Raw genomic sequence first — 25789 nt, forward strand, 5'->3', positions numbered from 1 at the left:
ATAGAATATCTATATTTTCTCTTTAGTGATATTTCCTCTACTTTAAAGCAATTTTACTTTCTCTACTAAGACTCTTATTCTCCAGGTGACTAGTTTCTCCAAGGCTGTGAGTTCTGCAGAGAATTTGGTTTTCTCCAACTGCTGGAAGAATGCCTAGACACTAGCATTGCAAACAGTTGCAGACACAGAACTGCCATTCAGTCCAACAAATACCTCACCCACAGATGGCCTACAGATGCTGCATTTCCCCCAGAGCACTTCATTCCATGCAGTCGATCATGCTTCTTGCCTGGCTTTCTCCCCCCATCCAGCATATATACACTTCCTGAATATCAAGGACAGATATGGTCCCTTTGGGGACTGATTTCAACACAGTAAAGTCAATATGCTAACCTCACATAAAAACTAGAAATGTCACTTTGACTTCAATCTGAAGAATGGAAAGAGATTAAGTAATTAGTAAGGGCTACTATACTCCCTAGAACAAAGAACAAAACTCTTAACAGAAAATGCATGTCAAGTTTGCTATCTGATTTATCATATCAGATACTTATCAGAGGTCTTTTAACAGAAACAGCCAGGTGAAATGAGAAACATGGTTGTCATCCTGGCTTTCTGTTATTAGCCAGCTTGGGTCAAATCCCTTCCTTGTTCTGGACCTTACATACCTCACTTCTCAAATGAGGGTCTTGTATTAGATGATTTATAAAATCCCATCAATCTTTACCATTCTACTGTTGCTATGATCTCACCTATCAAAACCTGTATCCACAAAAGGATCATTAGCCATTTACTCTATTGTATTACTGATTCCAAAGCAATCTGCTGCCGTCACATATCAAGCATTTATGGATCAGACCTACTTAGTCATTTTCTCAGCACTTGTGGTTCCCTAAATCAGGACTTTGCAATGAAAATAATGCTCCCACCTAGAAGCTTCTCCAGAATACTAGAGGCTCTTGATCCTTTTTGAAAATAAGTATTAAATCCCTTAAATTTAAAAAAAAAAAAAAATCAAAGGGGAAGCTAGAGCCTGATGGTATAACCAGAAAATATAAGGATATAATCCCAACCTGGACCATCCTTTCATGGGGCAGTTAGGCCATATCTCCTCTTCCCCACCCCCTCCACCCAATTTTCACTCTTTTCCTACCTAATCCCTTTTCACTAGCAGCCTTGCCCCTTAGGGGGACTTCCTGACTACTCTCTGTTTTCCAGTTTCTTTTTCTTTGTTGTCTTCCCCTATTAGAAATAAATAATCTTCCAAAGGGGAGGGACCAGGTTCCTCACTTCCTTTCTTCTCTCACTGTTTCTCATACACTTTCTTTCTCTGTTTCTCTCTTCCCTCCTCTCTTCCAAAACAAAATTTGTAAAAAAAATAAAACATTTACAAAATTTACAGATATTCATCCTTGGAAAACTGGCTAAAACATATTCTAAAAGTCAAATTTTCATTTTGTTAAATATAATTTCTTTTAAAAAAAATTATTGGAGCTTTTTATTGACAGAACATATGCATGTGTAATTTTTCAGCATTGACCCTTGCAATCACTTCTGTTCCAACTTTTCCCTTCCTTCCCTCCATCCCCTTCTTCTAGATGGCAGGCAGTCTCATACATGTTAAAGTATATCTTAAATACAATATATGTGTACATATTTATACAGCTCTCTTGTTGCACAAGAAAAATTAGATTTAGAAGGGTAAAAATAACCTGGGAAGAAAAACAAAAATGCAAGCAGTCCACACTCATTTCCTAGTGTTCTTTCGTTGGGTGTAGGTGGTTAAAAGTAAATTTTTTTTAAAGGAAATGTGACAATGTAATTTTTAAAATTACATTTAAATAGATAATAATCAGAGAAATACAAATTAGAATATCTCAGAGGATAATCTTAAACTCATTAAATAATTAAAGCTGGTAAAAATAAACAACAAAAAAAAAATCAATGTTGGAAGTACTGTGGGGAAGTAGGCACATAAATCCCCTGCTTTTGGAATTGTAAATTGGTTCAACCATTTTGGAAACAAAATGGAACCATGAAACAAAAGATAGCAAAAGGTTGATAATCCAGTATTAGGTTTATACTCAAAGGAGGTAATTGATGGGGAGAATAGATCTTGTTCTACAATGAAAATTTACAATGGGGGCAGCAGAAGGGACTAGTCCTCTCCCTAAATAGTAAAGAGTACCTTTCAGTTCTAGACAAATAATATTGGCTTTAGTCCTAGGAAAATCATGATTCATAACAGAAGGGTCAGGCTCTTAAAGTTCCCACTCTAGAATCCTAGGGAACTTAGCTTAAGTTCAATCAAGTAGAGGAAAACTTTTTGGTTTCTTCAGAGAAAAGTCTTGCTCAACACTAGAGGCTCACAAATAGCCATTAACAAATACATCAATAATAATACAATTACTTTTATGCTCTCCCAGCAGACTTCTAATTAAGTTAAAAAAATATAAATCAGTTTTCAGGACTGTCAAATATTTACTCTGGGAGCAACTAGGTGAAACCCAGGAGGCAGCTAAGATAAAACCCAGACCTTGGAGTCAGGAGAACCTGAGTTCAAATTCAATCTCAAATACACAAAATGTGTGACCCTGGGCAAGTCACTTAATCCTGCTTGTCCTAGTTCTTCATCTGTAAAATGCACTGGAGAAGGAAATACCAAACTGTTCTAATATTCTTGCCAAAAAAAACAAACAAACAAACAAAAAGCCAAATATGTGGTCACAGAGAACTGGTCATGATTGAAACAATTCAGTAACACCACAGATATTTGCCTTGGCTTTGTACTGCCCAAGTACTGTCCAAATAATTCCCCCTTTGGATCCATTTCTTTGGGAAGCCTGACAAAAATTGGATTTTTTGAATTGAAATTCATCTTTCTTCCATAGAAAGCATTGGTAAAGTTTCTGGGGAGATACTCTCAAAGCATATCTGACGCTAAAAGGTCTCTGGAGCTTTAAAATTTATAAGGTTGCTTTCTAGATGGGAAATGCACCACATTTTCACTATTCAGTCACCTATATATAGGAAAGGGAAAAAAAAAGTAGATCAAAATCCAGAATTAAATTCACCTAGGTAGAGTATGTGCTTATAGTTGCCATATGCTTGTAGCCATTCTACTTCCATGATGTTAGGAGTAGGGGCTGAGGGAGGGCATTAGCATCCTTACCTACCTCTCCATCAAAGGCTCAAAGAGTTCTGAGTTTTGGAAGACTCAGGAAGAGACAAAGGGTGCAGTCATTCCATTTTTAAGGTTAACTAAATCAATGGCCTGTTCAATGGCCAGTAAGGCCATATCATATCAAAGAATTAATTATTTTCACTAGAAGTTGCTAGAATGGCTCTGATCCTCTTCCATGAAATGCTAGTAGATAGATAGATAGGTAGATAGATATTCCTAAATAGCAATCCTTTTGCTAATGGTAAAAAAACTGGAAACAAACTATCACAGAATATAACTGAATAAAAGGAATGCAATGGGATATTATGGTTGAAGGAGATGTGGAATATCAAGAAAAATATGTAGATTAATGAAGTGATATAAAGGGAAGAAAGCAAAATCAAAAGAGCAAAACACATAGTCTAGTTAAATCAACAAGCATTTAGAAAGGAATTACTTATAAGGCTGGGAGGGATAGGTAGTGCAATTGGTAGAATACTGGACCTAGAGTCAAGAAGACTCATTTTTCTGAGTGCAAATCTGGCCTAAAACACTTATTAGTATGTTACTCTGGACATGTGACTTAACCCTGTTTGTCTCAGTTTCCTTATTTGTAAAATGACCTAGAGAAGGAAATAGCAGATCACTCTAGTATCTTTGCCAAGAAAACCCCATATGGGGTCAGAAAGAGTTGGAAACAACTTAGAGGACAATATGTTCATGCCAAGTACAGTGAGTTAAGTGCTAGGGATACAATAAAGACAATTCTTGTCTTCAAAGAATTTACATTCTAATGGAGGAAGCCAATACATCAAAGGAAGCTGAGGTGTACATTGGAAGTGTTGCGGGGAACAGGACATGGTATCCAATAGTGAACAAGGGATGTCAAGTTCTGGGAAGACCTCATCAATGAGAGGAGGGGCAAGAGCAGGGGAAGGAGGCACATGAGTTTTGGTAGCCTTCAGGAGAGTGAAGAATGGGCGAAAGGTAGTGACTATAAATAGGTATATGAAAAAGTTTAACAGAAAAACAAACAACTGCACTTCAGTTTAGATAGAGGCTAGGAAGCTGACATCCCCTTGTTAACAAATAATTAAAGCCTTCTTTCTTTTAACAAGTTGTTAAGTAAAGGATAGTATCGTTGCATATGCCATTCTTCTCACTTACTAATTTGGCTTTATTATTGTGTTAGGTTTTATTTTGCTTTTGGGGGAAAGAGGAATTAGAATTGCATGTTTTATTCTCCAGTTTTATTTGTACTACTTTGTCTTATTGTTACTCTGGGGCATTATTGAAAGTTAAAAACAGACAAACAAACAAAAAGATATTCATTTTAAGACACTGAGAGTTTAGAACAAGACTCCCATCCATATACCTTGCCTTTTTCAAATCTTTACCAGCAACATGTATATATAGAAAGGATAGGAATTCACCGAATCATCAGCAGAAATAGCAACCTTGACTCCCAAGCATATCCTCTACCTTGTCTTTGATCAGGTATTTATTTGGACAAGAAGTAGAAATTCTGAAGTAAAAACTTTAGAGATCCTGAAAACCCAAACGATTTGATGGTGAAGATGATCATTGCCTGAGCTTCAGAGAAACAAATCCAGGAAATACATCGGCAAGTTGCTCTAAGACAACTCTCTGGAGGTAGAGTCAAGATGGTGGAGTAAAGATAGGAACTTGCTGACCTCTCCCCTAAACCATTCCATATTTCTTTAAATAACGACTCTAAACAAGTTTTAGAGCATCAGAATACACTAAAAGTTAGGAGAACATTTTCCAGCTGAAGATAACTTAGAAGATCAGCAGGAAAGGTCTGGGGCATGGTATGGGAATCCAGAGTGCTGTCCCCTCGTAGGCCACATCAGCATAGCCCTGCCCCCAGCCCCAGTGCCAGCAAAGCAGGAATGGACCTAGGGACCTCTGACTCGGCAGAAGTACTGGCTGTTTCCATATCTCTCATCCCATGGTTTGGATGGTTGGCAGGAAAGGTCTGTGAGAGGGTCTTCAGAAATCAGCAAACTAAAAGTATGGGTAGTGGTGGTTAGTGGAAGCTTCTGGAGGCCTTAACTCATAGGAGGTCTCTTTACTAGCATGGGGAAGGATTCTGTTGCTTTAGCACATTAGACCTTATAGCTCCAATGGGGCAGAGATGCTCCTAATAGTTTCAGAGCAGAAAAGAGTGCTTGTGGACAGGTCCCTACAAGGACTTCTGAAAAGAATTGAACAAAATCCTTGAAGCTTGGGACACTGCACCCTCTACCCTGGAAACTTAATAAAGAGTCAAAAGTCCAGTAATAGGCTAAGAAAATGAGCAGACAACAGAAAAACCATAGAAAAATTACTGACTATAGAAAGTTACTATGGTGACAAGGAAGATCAAAACACACATTTAGAAGATAACAAAGTCAAAGCATCTACATCCAAAGTTTCCAAGAAAATTAAGAATCAATCTCAGGCCATGGAATAGCTCAAAAGGGACTTTCAAAGTAAAGTAAGAAAAATAGAGGGAAAATTAGGAAAAGAATTGAGAGTGATGCAAAAAAAAAATCTAATGAGGAGAATAATACTTTACAAAGCAATATTGGCCAAATGGGAAAGAAAATACAAAAGATTACTTAGGAAAATAAATTCCTTAAAACTTAGAATTGAACAAATGAAAGCTAATGACCATGAGAAAAAAAAAAATAAAACAAAATCAAGAGAATGAAAAATAGTAAAAAAAAAAAAAAAAAAGAAAGAAAGAAAAAGAAAAACATTGTAAAAACAGCTGGCCTGGAAAATAGATTTAGGAGAGTTAATTTAAAAAAAATGAAAGTCATGATCAAAAAAAGACCCTGGACATCATAGAATCCGGAAGAATTTACTGATTACTTCCTGAAAGACATCCCAAAATTACTCCCAGTAATATTATAGTAGAATTCCAGAGCTCCCAGGTCAAGGAGGAAATATTATAAGTATCCAGAAATTAAAAAAAAAAATCTAATTATAGTGGAACCACAGCTAGGATAACACAAGATTTAGCAGCTAATACATTCAGGGATTGGAGGGCTTGAAATGTGATATTCTGGAGAACAAAGCAGCTAGGATCACAACCAAGAATCACCTACTCAGCAAAATTATGTAATCCCTCAGAACTAAAGATGGAAAATTCGAGAATTTTGAAGCATTCATGATGAAAAGACCTGAGCTGAATAGGAAATTTGATTTTCAAATATTGGACAAAGAAGTATAAGGAGATAATGAGGAAAATGATTATCATAAGGGACTTAATAAGGCTTATCTATTTACATTCCTACATGGGAGGATGATACTTTTTCTTTATTATGGCAGAAGGAGTATATATAGACAGAAGGCACATGTGAGTTGCATATAAAGGGATAATATCTTTAAAAAATGAAATTGAAAAGTGAGAGAAATGTACTGGTAGAAATGTAAAAGGATAAGTGGAATGGTTTAAATTATCTGCTGTAAAAAAAGAAGAAAAAACTCCAAAAACCTTTTACAGTGAAAGGGAAGAAGGGAAGGAGAAGGTGAGTGAGTGAACCTTACTCTCATTAGAACTGGCTCAAGAGGAAATAACAAACACTCAATATGGATATAGAAATCCATCTTACCCTGCAGGAAAGTAGGAGGGGAATAGAATATGGGAAGCAGGGAGAGCATATTGGAGGAGTATTTTTTTGAGTAAGGACAGGGTGAAAAGAAAAAGAGAATAGAATAAACAGGGAGTATATACAGTTATGAAGCAAATTTCTCTGATAAGGCCAAACATAAAGGAAATTCAGTCAAATTTATGAGTATCATTACCCAACTGATAAATGAACAAAAGATAAGAACTATGCCCAAAGGGCTATAAAATCATGCATATTCTTTGACCTAAAAATACCATTACTAGACAGGAATCTCAAAAGAGATTTTTTTTTTTAAAAAAAGATAAAGGACCCATGTAGCCTAGAGCAGCTCTATTCTCAGATCAAATAATTAGAAACCGAGGAGATGTTCAACAATTGGGAAATGGCTAAATAAATTGTGGTATGTGATTATGATGGAATATTATTGTTCTGTGGAAATTGATGAGCAGGATGCTCTCAGAAAAACTTGAAGAGTCCTTTATGAATTCAAACAAAGGGAAAGGTAGTGTGTATAAAATAATAGCAATGTTCTGGGATGATCAGCTTTGAATGACTGCTGATATCAGCAATAAAATGATCCATGACTACTCTGAAGGACTTATGAAAAATCATATCCATATGCAGAAAAAGAATACAGATTGAAGCATTCTCTCTTAACTTTGTTTTTCTTAAGGGTTTTTTTTTTTTGGGGGGGGGGGAAGATATCTATGTTTTCTTTCACAACATCAGTTCCATGGAAATGTATTGCATAACTTCACATGTCATTTCTTAGTAGGGACTGGGGGTGAGGATAAGAGAGAGAACCTAGAATTAAAAGTTTTAAAAATAAATGCAAAATTTTTTTCATATAAGTAACTGGGGAAAATAGAAAAATAAATTTAAAAAGATAACTTTCTAAGAGTATAGGTTTAAAGGGAAGATGCTAGTCTATTTTATTTAAGGTAATTCTTCACTGTTCTTATTTGATGAAATGAAGAGTCTTTTTAAAAGAAAGTGATGAAGTTAGTGGAAGTACAGAGTTGAAGTGTGGGGATTCCCTAATGGTCAGTGCAGGTCCTTCATGAAAGAATTCACAACCCGAAATATTGACTGGCAAAAGGGAAATTTATTTTTCACTGAGAGGCGCTCTCTTAGGACAAATCTCTTAATGAAGAGGTTTGCAAAGAATGAGCTGGAAAAAACCTATTTTATGAGCAAATCTGGGGGCAGTTTGAATTGATTATTAGACCAGGATCTCCCAATTGAATGAAAATAGAATTTCCTGAATGAGTATGTGACTCCCCAAAAGATGCATGGGAGTTGATTTGCCCTTCAATAATACTGCTTATCTCATTCTGAGAGGATGTGCCTATTTTCTAGACTCTCTGGAGACCCTGATTTTGCTTCTTTTACAGATCAAAAGGGACGTTGTTTTACACAGTTTTTACAGAGTTCATTTATGTCAAAAGCATGGGTTTTTTGGTCACCATAAAATAGAATGAGTTCTCTGAACAAAGATATCCAGCTGGACCAGGAAGGAAGATTATTGTTGTTTGTTGACTGTGACATCAGGGACATCATGACTTACAAGTGAATTGAATTAAAGTGTCAGAGGACTATGCAGAGTCACCAGCCTTACTTTCTCCTCCAGAGCCATCTGGGCTCAGTGGCAAAATAGAAATCAGGATGAATGGAGATGACTTTGGATTCAGTGGAGATCTAAAGTCTTTAACAAGTCTCAGTCTGAGTGAAGCCAACAGCCATTCAGTGATTAAAGCTTGGTAAGAAATTGAGGCAGAGAATGAACTCTTTTACCTAGTCAAAAATACAAACCAAAATAATCCAGGAGGTGAAGGCCCTCAGGATTTCTGACCAAAACAGAAATAATTGCTATTTACATTCACTCTAAGCCAGTCAAGCCCAAACAATAACCTATTGTTGATCAATCAGTGAAAGCCAAAGTGATTTGGGTTAAAGTGTTCTTTCTTCCAGGAAGAGGACTGGGGAAGTCCATGTCACACAAGTGAATTGGATTGTTGTATAAAATCACCATACTCATTTTTCCTCTAGAGCTAGCTGGGTCTAGTGGCAAGATATAGATCAAGATAACTGGAGATTCACTAGGAAGGAATGTGAAACAAACATAAAATAAGCCCGAGGATGATAGCTTGCTTGGACCCACTACTTTATTCTAAAGGGCTTGGCACTTGGGGCTAAGAATCTCATTCTTATATGATAGGACGTCTTTAAGCCAAGACTCTGAGAGAGCAAAACTGGAAAAACTGTCTTCTGATCCTGAGGTCAGGTGTTGCTTTTTTGAAAAAAGAAAAAAAAGAGGGGGGAAAAAGAGTTTAGCTAATGCAAAGGCTCAGGTACATAACAGTCATCTGGCCAAAACATTTCAGTAACCCCTCCTCCACCCTTCAAGGGAGAGACTTGAAGGGGCCTCATTCCTCTGCAGACAGAAAGAAATAAGGAGTCACTTCCTTTATGAAGAATTGCTGAGCCCTTTTCAAAGCTGCCCATCCACTTTTGGTAGCCATATCACCTGTATCTCCAAAAAGCTTCAGCATGAGTGAAATGGGAAACTGAGGACTTCTCAGAATAATAACTGGGCAATTCAAGACTCAGCACCAAGGATCTGTTAATCATTAAGGTTCTGGGAAGAAGAGCAAAGACTTGCTCTTCTAGCAAAAACACCTGAGATAACCCCCTTGACCTTTACATAACTCCTTAGAGAAGAACCTGACTATTTATTGGCCTGGAGATATTCAAGAAGTCTCCAAACTAGCTTTCTCTATTTGTTGATTGAGGAAGCTTGAAGTAAATTAAGTCTCCTTGGTTATTCTAGAAACATTTTAACCCCTCTAGCTTAATCGCTTACTTACCTTTAAATAAATCTCCTTATTGTGAGGGATTATGTGGTTTCTCATAAAATCATTAACTAGAGTGAACCTATAATCTAAATTTTAGTTTATGAAGGTCTGATGTGTTGGAATCCTAATGTTAACTCAACTTGAAACAAGGTACTAAGTAGAACTGAGAAACAATGCTTGTGTTCACACCTGTACTCATTGGAGTTCACATGTTTGGGAGATTTCAGGGTTTAGTATGAGATATCTGAATTCACACCTCCCTTAAAGCTCTCAGGGCCAGAGAGCACTCTGGGAGAAACCCCCATAATACTTCTCTCTCAGAAGAGATCCTATATAAGAAACAGAGGCTCTCTCAGGGAGTTGAGCTGAAAACACTGAGAGAAGAATTCAGCTGAATTAGATTGGAGAAGGGAGCGTCAGTGGAGGAGAAGCACCCTCTCGGAGGCACAACCAGATTCAGCACTCTGGGAGACTGAGAGCCAGAAGCACTCTCTCGGAGGCAAGAGAGATTCATTCCATCTGGAGGCTGAAGAAAGCAGAGGCAAAGGACAAAGCTGAAAGAGCTCTTAGAAACAAGGAGAGAGAGCAGAGGTAGAAGCAAGGGACAATCTGCAAGAGCTCTTGTAACCAAGCAGAGAGATAGGCCTCTGAGCTAACCGGGCCCAAGGAAAGAAACAAGACTTGGAAGGAGAAAATAAATGTTTGCATTTTATCAGCTGGCCGCATTTTGGGTGATTATTTACTTGTAACTGAAACTAAGGCTGCCTCCAGAAAACCTCCACAAGAAACCTGCTCCCAGAGAGAACCATCATTTTATATTTTAAAGAAGAAAAACACCACACTGCTGGGTTTGGGAAAATGAAATTCTTTGTACAAACCTTACAATAGAATGCTCATAAGCCTTTGTAAACTTTGTAATAAATTCACTGACATAAATTTAGGCAAACACACCTAAGTAGAATTTAGCAAACCTGTGCTATTTCCACTTGAGCAAACTTTGAGCAGGTAGTGAAAATTAACCTGATAAGGGGAGGGAGATCATGAATTCCTGTGGTTTATGACTATATAATCATCCTTAACTTCTGTGAAATCGCCTGTTCTCTTTCTTGAAACTCCAGTGAGCAGACTGCCTTCTCGAAAGATTCTAATAAAACTTCTGTTCTGCACTTTGAGAAATCTCTGAGTAGTCATTTTGAGTTAGGGGTTGCCATCCCACACAAACATGTGTAGAGACCACCCCTTGGTAAAACTATCTGCAGATGGTTGACAGATCTCAACCTATTGGTGCATTAGGGAAATGTCTATCCCAAGCATATGAAGGCATTCCTCCAGTAGTTGAGAACAATTTGTTTCAGTGGTCATAAAGGCACTGAAACAGGAGCTGTGGAACATTTGAAATTTGGTCCAACATGGAAAATAGCAAATTCATCAGCTGTAATCTAGGCCATCGCCAGTTGTCTTGACTTTTATCCTGCCCTTGAATCTTGAGAAGTCTGGAAAAGAGAGAGAAGCGGATGACTTTGAGTGTGCTGTTGTTTTGTTTTTGAAGAAGATCAGTGGCATCATGGGGCATTATCTTGGCTTGCCTGTGAATTGGATTTAAGTGAGGCAGAATTGTACAAAGTCATCAGCCTTACTTTCTCTTCTACAAACAGGTCACCTGTGATGTCATTAAATTTTTTTAAAATAGTTTTTTTTATTTTCAAAATATATATAAAGATCGTTTTCAACATTCACCTTTGAACAACCTTATGTTCCAATTTTTCTCCCTTTCTTCCCTCACCCTCTCCCCTAGACAGCAAGTAATCCAGTATAAGTTAAACATAAGCAATTCTTCTAAACATATTTCCACATTTATCATACTTCACAAGAAAAATCAGATCAAAAAGAAAAAAAAGCAAGCAAACAAAAAAGATGAAAATGTTATGTTGTGATAAACATTCAGTTCCCATAAGTCCTCTTTCTGGATGCAGATGGTTTTTATTCTCTTCAAAAACAAAAGACAAACAACAAGGTCTACTCTTGTATACTTTACCATTTCTTTTCTTTCTTTTTTTTTTTTTTTTTTTTTTTTTTTTTTTAATAATATGACCATCTAAACCAGGCAAACTACAACTGATAGACCAAATTCTACCTGCTTCCTCTTTCCAGGAATGAAGAATGACTTGTTTAAGGAGTTTGTTTTATGAATTTTTCCTCCAAACTCTTTTTACCAGATTCAATTCAATTATACAAGGATTTAATGAGTGCCTACTATGCATCATATACTATGGAGGTCCTGCAGTCTCACCAAAAAAAAAAAAAAAAAAAAAAAGGTAAAGAATGGCAGCCTATTTTCAAGAAGCTTATATTCCATCTATATGGGAGGGAAGATATATACTTTTATTGTTTATTGACAATAAAACAATAACTTGGTGCTTTTATGGCATGTCATAAGTTATGGTTACTTTAGGTCATTGAGATCTTCTGGATCCTAGTCTCTGTCTTCATTCATTAGGAAGTTGTAAGGTAGACTTTTTCTATCGCATATGCACAGAAATCTCCTTGGTCTAAAAACTCACTTCACCCCTGGATTTCTCATGCTAGAAGCACCTGCTGCCCCTGAGGTCTTTTTCTCTGATGGGGTGGTTCCTACCCAAACCTCCATTTTAAAGAGATACAGGCAGATCCATATTTTCATACCTTTTCAGGCTGAGCTCCTGACTAGATTTTTCCTAATGTGTAGCAAATGCTTGTTGATTGACTGTCAACTGACTTTCCATATGTATGATTCCACAAGACCTTCATAAGGAGATTTGATACAATAGATCACCCATAACAGAAGGGAGACAGAAAAGCCTCAAAGGAAAATTCAAACAAACAAACAAAAAAAAAACCCCAACCTTCCCTTTCCTTGTATGATACTATAGTTTATTATCCAAATGGACTATCTTTATTGGATTACAAATAGGGCAAGCAGAAGCTTCTAAAATTCTATGATTTTATAATAAGGACCAACCATCGGAGTCCTTGAATAGCAAACAGACAAAAGTCAGATTTCAGACAAACGGTCCTACCAGTACTCAGTATTCTAGTTTCTGATAAGTACTAGTAACTCTCTAACTCTCTGTATTATAGAATGAGTGATAATAAAACTAATGGACTTAGTCTTTTTATGGCACTTGTACTTTAGTACAACTTATCTTTAGGTCCATTTTATATTACAGTTCCCCTGTGCCCTGGCAATGTAAAAAAAAAAAAAAAAAAAAAAAAAAGAAAGAAAAACCTCTGGACTCATTGTGGACATAAGACTTGGGATTCGGTCCTAGCTCTACCATTAACTAAATGTGATTTTATTTCAATATAATTACCTGTTCCCACACTTTACTTTTCCTCCTCTGCAAAAAAAAGAGATTCGACCAGAATAATCTCTATGATTTCTCTCACCTCTAATATTCTGTGATATGATTGAATACAAACTCCTTGAGGATAAGATGTTTTATTTTTGATTTTGCATCCCTAACACCTACCATAGTGCCTGAAATAGAGGAATATATGTAATGCTTCTCAATAGATAATCAGTTTTCAAATCTATGAATGAACCAATTTGGAGGCTCCTTCTAAAGATTCAAGTCACAATCCAATAAGGACACTTGTTCGTATACTCCCAAGCATTTGTCATAGAGAGTCTACTGTTCTGGAAGCCTTCTTCTCTATTTACTGAAATTATAAAGCTATCACTAGACCTCCCTGGCAGGTCACTTGTCATGACTTTTATGTTTGCAAATAACCAGCCCATCTTCCCTTCTCATACATTTCTGTGATGACATCTTTTGCTCATTATGTTTCTAAGTTCCTCAGTATTTGTGTTCACACCCTAAGTATAAATAAACTATCTTCTAGTTACCTCACTAGACTGCATAGCAATTGAAAAAAGTATAAATGAGTATTCAAACATGAAATTATACCAGAGAATTAGAATAATAATTTTATATATATTTCTCTCTTTTTTTTTAATTGTGAACTTGAAAAACATCAGCAGACATGAACATTTCCATCTCCAAAGAACAGAAAAGGAGAATTGCATGTGAAACTTTGAATTGATTTTACATTTAATGTTGTACTAAGACTTTGGGGACATTCTGTATGACTTTATTTTCCAATGTATGTTTAAGTAAATGATTACTAATCAACATTGTGCTTCTTGCCTATGTCTCTTTCTGAACTTCTGCTCTTTGTGTATTGTTAATGTTGCATTGAGGCTCTTTTCTTTCTTTTTCATATCACTGTCATTTTCCCCACTAGACTTTAGTCTTCACATCCCAAAATAAAAACTCTCATAGACAGACTTTTAAAAATATATTTAATGCTAAAAAAAAATGGGACATGAGTATATTTGGAAATCAGTTCTTTAACTTCATGTATGCAACCATTATTTACTATGGCAACAGGTTCTTCATTTATATGATTATAAGACAAGATATAATTGTGATCTTTTTTCTTGTGGAGACCTAGCATCTTCTGATGTGGCAATTTTCTCCACCCCTGCAGTGTGCTCTGCATATGTCTGAACTTCTAGTCTGAATATAAAGAGGTCATTTCATTTGCCTGGGTCACATAAGTAAGTGTCAGAGTTAGTGCTTTCCCTGATTCCAAGGCTAGCACTTTATTTACTAAGTTGTATTACATGTCTTCTGACTGAACGGAAGAAATACAATTTCATACACAAAATGTATGAAAAGTTTATTATTATTATACTAATATCATGTAAATTATGCTAATTGAATCATATTTTATTCCCATTTTTAATGGCTCAAATAATTCCTAATCATTCTACTTAGCGCAATGTAGTTTATTGTGCTCTGGGAAAGAAGAGACATATAGGAGCTTCCTTATTTAGTTGTTTCAGTGTCCACCTCTTTGTGATCCTATTTGGGGTTTTCTTGGCAAAAATACTGGAATCACTTCCCTCTCCAGTTCATTTTGCAGAGACTTACCCAGGGTCACATAGCTAGTGAATGTCTGAGGCTGGATTTAAATTGATGATTAGGAGAGTCTTACTGACCTCAGCTCCGGAACTCTATCTACTACACCAAAGTTTCTTAACCTTGGGTCCCAACCTCATATCAGGATATAGAATTGAATGGGGGTTGTGAAAAATTTGGCAACAGTAAAATATTTCTTAATATAATGACCAAAAATTAATTCAAAATCAAATGAATCCAAGTTGTTTCTGGCAGCACTTCATACAACTTCACAACAGCCTTGGTTCTGGACACACAACATGCACACTTCACACCTCACATGCATGAACACTGCCAGAAACACCTTAGCCACATAAAAATTTCTCAGGCCAAAAGGGGTCTCAAGGAGAAAAAGTTTAAGAAGTCCTGCACTGTACCACCTAGCTGCCCTATGATGTATTGATATAGAGAACTCCCAGGTGAAGGGATTCCCTTATCAATAGAGGTTGTATCTTTGCAATTAATACTCAATACAAATACTAAGCAACTTTTGTGTTGCTTAGAGTACTTCTTCTCCAGGGTCACACAATGAACATGTGTCAGAAGTATGACCTGAACATAGATTTTCTTGGAATAACTAGATGGCACAATGAGTCAGGAAGTACTGAGTTTGAATCCAGTCTTAGACACTTACTGGACTGTATGACCTCTGTCTGCCTCATTTCCATTATGTATAAAATAAGAGATAACAGTAAACTCCCAGAGTTGGTGTGAGAATAAAACTAGATAATATTTATAAAATTTTTACATGCTGTAAAATACTATGTAAATGTTAGCTATTATTGTCATTAGTTTTAGTTTTAAGATCAATTCTCTATTGCAACATGCTTTGAATGATACATTTATATTATTTTAACCACAGACTCAATCTGATGCTGACAAAATGGAGTTACAGATAAAGAGTATACTACTCTTTCTTTTTTTTAATACTATTTTATTTTTTCAAAGTAACCAAGATATAGGTTAAATGTGCAGTATTTTTTCATCTTTACATGGCAACTACCTTGTGATATGTAGGCATTTCTCTAAAGATAGCTAAGGCAGATCAGTATTCTACAGAGATGGCTGTCTTTTTGACTATCCACTATGCATTTTGATCATTAAAACCTCACTTACTAGCTGTGTGAAACTGGGTAAGTCACTCTACCTTGTGTGCTTCAGCTTCCTCATGTGTAAAACGAGCTGGAGAAGGAAATAGCAAACCATTCTAGTTTCTCTGCCCAAAAAAAAACCCAAACGGGGTCACAGAGTCAGTCACAATTAAAATGACTGAACAACAACAAAGAAAAACCTCACCTTGGTAGAAGAGACTTGAGAGCAGGATCCAATTTTAGACTTGGAGCTGAAATACACCTCAGAAAGTATTGAGTATAATTTACTTATTTTATAGATGAAATTCATAGAGATTAAGTGATTCACTCCAAACCATATAGTTCATAAAGAACAGAGCAAGAATTCAAACCCAGGGTCTTTGATTCCAGATTGAACACTCTGTTATACCAGAGCCTTATAATTGCCACTTGATCCTTCCTGACTTCTTTTCTTCATCCTTTCTGTCATCCAGAGGGGGAAGGGAATAGGTATTTATTAAGTGCTTACTGTGTTACAGGTATCTTTACAGATATTTTCTCAATTGATCCTCATACAACCTATACAACCATACAACCATACAACCAGAAGGTGATTATTATTCTCATTTTATAATTGAGGTCCAGAATCACACAGCTAGTATTTGAGAACTCAAGTCCTCCTGACTCCAGGTTCTGCATTCTACCTACTGATCCACTTTTCTGCCTCAGCGAGTAGGTCATGGGTGTTAAGAGAAATAAGGCTTGTTTCTCCAGATATCTCAACCAAGAAGAGGAACAAGATTGAAATTTAATAAATGGATTCATATGAGTGTTCTAAAATCATCTATTTCAACCTCCTCGGTTGCATAGTGGTTAAGTGACTTTTCTAAAAACATATAAGTAACAAGTGACAAAGGATGAATTTGAATTCTGAGCCTCTGACTTCTGATTTACTGTGTTCTGCACTAAATTATTCTGTTCCCTATAGATATTGCAGGAAAATATTAAGAATCATTTATTTTTTCCCTACCATTTTTTTTATTTTTTTGCAATGAAAGCACTGTTATCATCTTGAGATTTTCTTTGGTAGACACAGTTCATGTTCAATCTTCTCTCTTCTCCATTGTCCTTTTTCTGTTTTCAAGAAATTGAGTGGAGGAATATTTCTGATTCATTTGATTAGTGGAATGGGCATGAAGGTGGAGAGATACTTTAAAATGTTGTGATCAGTGTCCTTGGTATAGTTAAAAATCTAATCTGTATTTAGAAGGATTTCCTTGATTTTCCTGAAAATGTGATGAAATTCTTACTTGTCTAAAGTGTCTGTGATCTGGGCTTGGAATTTCTCAGCTAAATTCTTTTCTTTGTACTTTTTTCCTGGGAGGAAAAAAAAAAGATGTTTTACAGCCAGAAAATCCAAAGCACTTAATCTAAATTTCCTTAGTTAATCCTTTAGTCTTCCTCCATACATTTATCCTTTAGTCCTCAATAACTACCCCTTTTTTAGCTCCTGGTAAAAGCTTTGGCTAAGGAAGACATTTTTATTTTCTTCCCATTCTACTAGTTGATGTTGACTTTTGCTGACTAAGGAAGAAAGGAAACAAGGAAGGAAGGAAGGAAGGAAGGAAGGAAGGAAGGAAGGAAGGAAGAAAAAAGGGTGAGGGGAAGGAAAGCAGGAAAGGACAAGAACTTGCCAAAGACACTCACTCTAGTTCTGACTCTGGGCTAATCATTTTTCAGCCCTTCCCAGGTCAGTTCCCTTATCTGTAAAAGTGAGACAACAAGAACATTTACTTCCTCAGTTTAAGGAGAGCATTAAATTATAGCATGAGAAGATTGAAGCTCATTTTGTTTCATGTCCAATTCTTTGTGACCCTAGTTTTGGTTTTCTTAGCAAAGATACTGGGGTAGTTTGCAATTTCCTTACAGATGAGCCAGGATCAAAAAGTAGTAGGTATCTCAGGTCAAATTTGAACTCAGGTCTTCTTGATTCCAGGCCTGGCATTCTAATCACTGTACCACCTGCTTAGTCCAGATTGAAGATCACGCAAAAAATAACCTATCAATCATGGTTCTCTAGAAAAAAAAAAAACAAAAAAACAACCCTTGGATTTTGAAGCAGAGTGAAATTTATTTCAAATCCAAGCTCTGGCATATACTATCTGTGACTTTGGACAAATCACTTGGTCTCTTTGAGCCTCAGTTTCTTCAACTGTAAAAAGAGCTACTCAGTTGACTTCTAAGGTCATTTTCCAGTCCTAAATCTGTCAAGATTGGCCTTGGCCAACAGTTATAGTGTATGCTTTCAATGATCCTACTGTTCCCACCTGCTTGGCAGCTGAGTGAGTTTTTTTTAACAGAAAATAAAGCCCTTCATTCCACAATTAAAAATTAGACTTAAAATGGAAATACTCCAAGGAGAAGGAGTTTAAAATTTAAATACATGTGAGTATATAAACAAAAGTATATTGGAGTCAGCTCAAACTGGCTGGGGAAAGCCCAATGTTAAATTTTCAGTGTGAGCATTTATATCTTAGAAATAATGAGATGCTATATTTATTTCCTTCCGACACCATCACCATTGCAATTAGCCAGATCCCTCACATACAATAGTTTCACATCCATTTTCTTTATCCTTTTCTTTAAAGAATCTTTCTCCCATTCTTGAAATTAATTCTTTCCTAAACAATGTTTAGCTATGTATGAGCCAAATATTGTTTGGCTTTAGAATATTATATACACTATTTGCTTGTTTCTGTTCAATTCACTTAGCATTAGTTCATAAAAGTTTTCTAAGGTTTCCTTGAAACCATTTCTTTCATCATTTCTTTTAGTACAATGGCATTAAATAACCTTTTGATATCAATATCTTGTTTAAAGATTCTCTAATTTATGGGTGTCCCTCGGATTCTTTTTTTTTTTTTTTCCTGGGATGATTTTTGTTTTATTTTAAATTTAAGAAAAAATAATGAGATGCAAATAAGTCAGGATTTAATTTTTTTTAATTTAAAAAAGTATAAAGAAAATGTTAATAATACAGATGAAACGTAAAACTATTTAAGGAGCAATTGTTTTTCCTGGTTAACTGAGCATTCCAGAAGGGTACTAAATTCTTCCTATTCCTTAGATCATTCTCATACCTGAAACAACAGCCCACATTATTATATTGTTTTAGTTTAGTAAGGTTTACCAGGGTGAGCTGATGTTCTTTACTGGGGAACAGCTCTCTATAGGGCAGCAAAAAAGAGAGCAGAAGGTACAATTAATTAATATATAAGCATGTACACTAAGCACCTAATATATTTCAAGCACTGTACTAAGGAAGTACCAGAGACAAAACAAAAATGAAATAGTGACTACATCCAGTCAGTCAATAAGCATCCATTTGCCAAAACATTGCTGGGTATAAATGATTTAGATCTTTCCTAAGAACAAGTTTTTATAGGGGAAATGAACTAGGCCTCTATAGGCAGAGTACAACTGTGAGGGGACAATGAGTTGGATTTGACTTTTGACTCTTTCCCCCACAACCTGTGTAATCATGTGTCAATCACAAAACTTCTCTGCTGTCTTATGTATCAAGTAAGGAACTTGGGAGTATATAAACTTTAAAGTCTCTGAAATCTCTGTCTACTGCATTCTAGTGTATATAGTCAATGGTAGTACTAAGCATATGGGGAGGGCATTAATGGTATCCTCAAAATTTGTGTGACATAAACTGATATCTTTTCAGGCCGGATGTAAACTGTATCCCCTTTGGGAGCTCCCAGACCCTAGGAAAAGCCTGCTAACTCCCAGTTAAGTGGTTTCATTCAATTGGAGATCTTGGTCAATAACCCTCCATTGAATTGCCACAAATAACTCTCAGTGAGTCAAACTCCCAGTTAAGTACTCTCATGCAATTTTAAAATGAATTGAAAATCAGTCTCAGGAATTGACTCCTATCTCCAGGACAAATATCAAAGCAAACCCTAATATATCTAGGGCTACATGCCCAGATATCTTTGCAGAAGTCCTAAATAGGATTATGCTTGCCAAGGAAGCTGTCTTCTTAGCAAGCTGTCCAGCCAGAACTTTTTGCATGGCGTGCTTGCATCAAAGAAGATCTATGCTCTAGAAACAAAGCAGAATTGAAGTAGCTCCAGGAAAAAATGAGATGAGCACTCTAGATCTAGAGACAGCTTCCTCCCAAATGTTCAAATGGACTATTTGTTCCCAATATGTGGTAGAGCCTTCCAAACTCTTATTGCTCTGATCAGCCACAGTCAAACATACCATACCTTGACCCCAACATCATTATATTCTTGGTCCTATTCAAGTACAAAGAACAAAGAGATCTGTTTTCTAGTCAAACCTTTCTAAGCTAAAACAATTATTAAAACATGAGGTGTTGTTCTAGTTCTAAAAGCTGTCTGATGAATATGTATAATTCCGTGCCCTTCTGGAATGCCCTGTCTTCTCCTACTGATTATACACCTCTTTGTGATTCAGCTGCATACCAAATCACATCACAGGGGCCACTCCCCACAATCTGGCCCATCCTGCTCCCAAGATACCAAGAGTAACTACTGTTAAGCTGATAACATCAACTAAACTCTGCCTTCCTTTTTTATTTAAATCATGTCAAGACTGAATTTACCTGTTCCAGTTCTCTGGATTCAGGACTGAAGTCAGATTACTTTTCCTTCAAATATACACTAATGGGCTCAGAGGCCTTCAGTGGGTCACAGTTGAGTAGAAATGGAAACCAGGATGAAAATCTTTCTGAAGTTCATATGAATGTGCAGTCCTGACTCCTTTGTTGAGAAAACCCCCTTATTTCTTGCTCTCCTATCTTTCAGCTTCTTTCATTGTTCTTATGTATCTATAGTATTTTCTAGCACCTCACCTACAGGCCTACAGGCTCAGTTAGTCAATGAGTCAAAAAGTATTGTTAAACATTTATTATGTGCAGTGTAGTAAGGGTTGGTGAATTAAAAAAAACCTAAACAATAACCCCCAAATCAAAAAAAGTCCCTGCCTTGAAGAAGCTTTTATTCTACTAGGGCAAAATAATACATTTAGCTGAAAAGTAAGGAGCAGGGAGAGACTGATACACACTTGGAGGAATGAGAGCAAAACTCAGAGTTAAAAGTAGTTCCAGGAGAGGAATATAGGATAGTTGATCTGGACCTTTCCTCAAAATGGAGGTTTTGGAAGGAACTCATCAATAGGAGAATGGGGCCACAAAGTTGGAGGAATGATCCAAGGTAAGAAAGAAGTCCACAGGGGATGAGGATCATAGATTTTGAGCTAGAAGGGATCTCACAAGTTATTTAATCTAATTTCCTCATTTTATAGATGAGGCATGTGTGGGACAAGACCACCAGCTCAAAGAAATCAAACAAATTAAGGAGATTTCTCAAAAGCAGAAAGGAATTTTTCTACTATCTCAAGAAAAAGGGCATTTCCCTCCCCCACAAGCAGTTGGGCAAGGAGAGGCAAGACCCAGTTAACACACAAAAATTATATAGTGTTCTGGACTAACATTCCCTATTGGCTGGAACTTTGCCCTGATTAGCCCAGACAAATGACCTCATATTCTAAGTCATAAATGAGGAAAAACTTTCAATCTAACCACATCTTTAGGATTACAAAATTACTTTATGTGGGAGTTTCAATGCCAAGGTGACCCCAATTTAGTCTCACACACACACAAAAAGGTCCCACTCCTTGTAAACCATGTGATTTCTGGAGAAAGAAACTTGGCTCTGGGACAGAGCTGACCTTCACTCTTTAGAACACTGTCTCCAACTTTCCACTAATGAAGAGGAAATTCGAGCAGTAATTTGGAGTTATTTTGTCCAACTTTATGCCAATAAATTTGATAATCTAAGTGAAATGGAGGAATAGCTACAAATTACTTAAATAATCCCATTTTCGAAAAAGAAATAGAAGAAGATATTAATTAACTCCTTAAGAAAAATCCCTAGGACCAGATGGATTTACATGTGAATTCTACCAAATATTTAAAGGGCAATTAATTCCAATACTATATAAATTATTTGAAAAAAAAATTAGGGATTGAAGGAGTCCTATCAAATTCTTTTATGACACAGACATGGTATTGATACCTAAACCAGGTAGGACAAAAACAGAGAAAAAAAATGACAGACTAATCTCCCTAATGAATATAAATGCAAAAATCTTAAATAAAATATTAGCAAAGAGATTACAGAAAATCATCCCCAGGATAATACACCATGATCAAGTAGGATTTATACTAGGAATGCAGGGCTGGCTCAATATTAGGAAAACTATTAGCATAATTGATTATATCAATAACCAAATTAACAAAAACCATATGATTATCTCAAAAGCATCTGATAAAATCCAACACCCATTCCTATTAAAAACACTAGCGAGTATAGGAATAAATGGATTTTCCTTAAAAGAGTCAGTAGTATCTATTTAAAACCATCAGTAAGCATCATATGTAATGGGGATAAACTGGAACCATTCCCAGTAAGATCAGGAGTGAAAACAAGGTTGCCCACTATCACCATTACTATTCAATATTGTATTAGAAATGCTAGCTTTGACAATAAGAGATGAAAAAGAGATTAAAGGAATTAGAGTAGGTAATGAGGAAACTAAATTATCATTTCTTGCAAATGATATGATGATATACTTAGAGAACTCCAGAGAATCAACTAAAAACTATTAGAAATAATCCACAACTTTAGCAAAGTTGCAAGATACAAAATAAATCCATATAAATCCTCAGCATTTTTATATATCACTAACAAAATCCAACAGCAAAAGATACAAAGAGAAATTCTATTTGAAATAACTATTGATAGTATAAAATATTTGGGAATCTATCTGCCAAGGGAAAGTCAGGAACCATATGAGCAAAACTACAAAACACTTTCCACACAAATAAAGTCAGATCTAAATAATTGGAAAAATAGCAAGTGCTCTTGGATAGATCGAGCTAATATAATAAAGATGACAATACTACCTAAACTAATCTATTTATTTAGTGTTATATCAATCAAATTCCCAAGAAACTATTTTACTGAACTAGAATAAATAACGACAAAATTCATCTGGAAGAACAAAAGGTCAAGAATTTCAAAAGAACTAATGAAAAAAAAAATTAAATGAAGGTGGTCTACCTGTACCAGATCTAAAACTATCAAAACCATTTGGTACTGGCTAAGAAATAGACTAGTTGATCAGTGGAATAGGTTAAGTTCATAGGACAAAATAGTCAATAACTATAGCAATCTAGTGTTTGACAAATCCAAAGACCCCAGATTTTGGGATAAGAATGAACTATTTGACAAAAATTGCTGAGAAAATTGGAAACTAGTATGGCAGAAATTAGGCATTGACTCACACTTAACACTGTATACCAAGATAAAGTCAAAATGGGTTCATGATCTAGACATAAAGAATGATGTTATAAACAAATTAGAAGAACATAGGATAGTTTACCTCTCAGACCTTGTGGAGGAGGAAGGAATTTGTGACCAAAGAAGAACTAGACTAGATCATTATTGATAGATAAACAGATAATTTTGATTATATTAAGTTAAAAAGATTTTGTACAAACAAAACTAATGCAGACAAGATTAGAAGGGAAACAATAAACTGGGAAAACATTTTTACATTCAAAGGTTCTGATAAAGGCCTCATTTCCAAAATATATAGAGAATTGACTCAAATTTATAAGAAATCAAGCCATTCTCCAATTAATAAATGGTCAAAGTATGAACAGAGAATTTTAATATGAAGAAATTAAAACTTTCTAGTTATATGAAAAGGTACTCTAAATCACTATTGATCAGAGAAATGCAAATTAAAACAACTCTGAGATACCACTACACACCTGTCAGATTGGCTAAGATGACAGGAAAAGATAACAACAAATTTGAAGGGGATGTGGGAAAACTGGGATACTAATACATTGTTGGTGGAACTGTGAATGAATCCAGCCATTCTAGAGCGTAATTTGGAAATATGCTCAAAAAATTATCAAACCGTGCATACCCTTTGACCCAGCAATGTTACCTCTGGGCTTTTATCCCAAAGAGATCTACAAAGAGGGAAAGGGACCCACATGTGCAAAAATGTGGCAGCCCTTTTTTGTAGTGGCTAGAAACTGGAAATTGAATGGATGCCCATCAATTAGAGAATGGCTGAATAAATTATGGTATATGAATGTTATGGAATATTATTGTTCTATAAGAAAGGACCAACAGATCGATTTTAAAGAGGCTATATGAATTGATGCTAAGTGAAATGAGCAGAACCAGGAAATTATTATACAGGGCAACAAGAAGACTATATGATAATCAATTCTGATGGATGTGGCTCTCTTCAACAATAGGATGATTCAAACCAGTTCCAATTGTTTAGTAGTGAAGCAAGTCATCTACACCCAGAGAAAGGACTATGGGAACTGAATGTGGATGACAACATAGCATTTTCACTCTTTCTGTTATTGTTTGCTTGCATTTTTGTTTTCCTTCTCAGGTTTTTTTTTTTCTTTCTAGATCCAATTTTTCTTGAGCAGCAAGAAAATATGTAAACACGTATTGGATTTAACATATATTTTAACATGTTTATTGGACTAACTACATGTATTGGACTAACTACCATCAAAGGGAGGGGGGATAGAGGGGAAAATTTGGAATAGAAAGTTTTCCAAGGGTCAATGTTGAAAAATTACCCATGCATATGTTCTGCAAATAAAAAGCTATTTTAAAAAATCCAAACAAATACTGTCTCCATCTTGTGAGACGGCTTTCACAGTTCACAACATTCAGGTATAAAGTAGTTAAGAAAATCCAGCTTCTTCCCTCACTCCTTCCCTCTCTCTCTCTCCCTCCTTCCCTCCCTCCTTCCCTCCTTCTTTCCTCCCTCCCTCCTTCCTTTCTTCCTTCCTTCCTTCCTTTCCTCCCTCCCTCCCTTCTTCCTTCCTTCCTTCCTTCCCTCCCTCCCTCCCTTCTTCCTTCCTTCCTTCCTTCCCTCCCTCCCTCCCTTCTTCCTTCCTTCCTTCCTTCCCTCCCTCCCTCCCTTCTTCCTTCCTTTCTTCTCTCTCTCCCTTTCTCCCTCTCTCCCTTCCTTCCTTCCTACCTTCCTTCCTTCCTTCCTTCCTTCCTTCCTTCCTTCCTTCCTTCCTTTCCTCTCTCTCTCCCTTCCTTCCTTCCTTCCTTCCTTTCCTTCCTTCCTTCCTTCCTTCCTTCCTTCCTTCCTTCCTTCCTTCCTTCCTTCCTTATTTCCTTCATGATTCTTCCTGCCTTCTCCTCATGAGTATTAGAGATGGGCCCTACTCTACTGTAACAGGGTAGACACTTTAATAGCTAGATTCACATGAATGGTCTCAAGTGCAGCAAAAAATGTTTTCTCCCCCACCCAGTGATCCAAACTGCTTTTGTCCAGATGATTGCCTATTTTTCTTGCAACCACAATAAGAGATTTTAGACCCTGTGAATTTCCTTCCATTTCAAAGACATGAAATAATGTCTTTTCAAAGAAAGGTTCCTTTTTCCAGGTTATGTGTGGACTTCCCATATTCTCCCAAGACAGCAAGTTCTTCCTCCTCTCTCTATTCTCTCTTTCTCTCTGTTTCTCTCTGTCTCTGTCTCTGTGCCTCTCTGTCTCTCTCTATCTCAGAAGAAGAAGCTGGCATCTTGCCTCAGCCAATTCACCAGTCATCCTGAATGTCTGGGAAACACAAGTGCATGGTCCCTGTGTTTTGAATGCTTTTCAGCTTTTCATGATACAGTATTTATCTGAAATGACAAATACCACAGAACAAAAATGCTTGCTTCTCCAACAGCCATGGACTTGTTTAAATTACCCGGACAAGAGATGTAAATCTTGCAATTCTTGGAACAGAAGAAGTGTCCAAAATAAGCAAATGCCCATATTTTCAGAGCCATGGGTGTCCCTTGAGGGAAGAGTCCAAAAGTTCCAACCTGCTGTAGGTCACTTGGGTTCAAGCTATCCTACTTAGACCGTCCCCTTCGGGGCTCTGGAGACTTCTCACAACAGATCCCTAGAT

General features: G+C 36.3%; 1 pseudogene; it reads left to right on the forward strand.

Annotated features, from left to right (window-relative positions):
- The first annotated feature begins 4992 nt into the window (after window positions 1-4992).
- The window catches only part of LOC100924734, a 45231-nt pseudogene continuing 24434 nt past the window's right edge, over window positions 4993-25789 (forward strand).

The sequence above is a fragment of the Sarcophilus harrisii genome, chromosome 1 (assembly GCF_902635505.1).
Source record: "Sarcophilus harrisii chromosome 1, mSarHar1.11, whole genome shotgun sequence".
NCBI classification, from domain to species: Eukaryota; Metazoa; Chordata; class Mammalia; order Dasyuromorphia; family Dasyuridae; genus Sarcophilus; species Sarcophilus harrisii.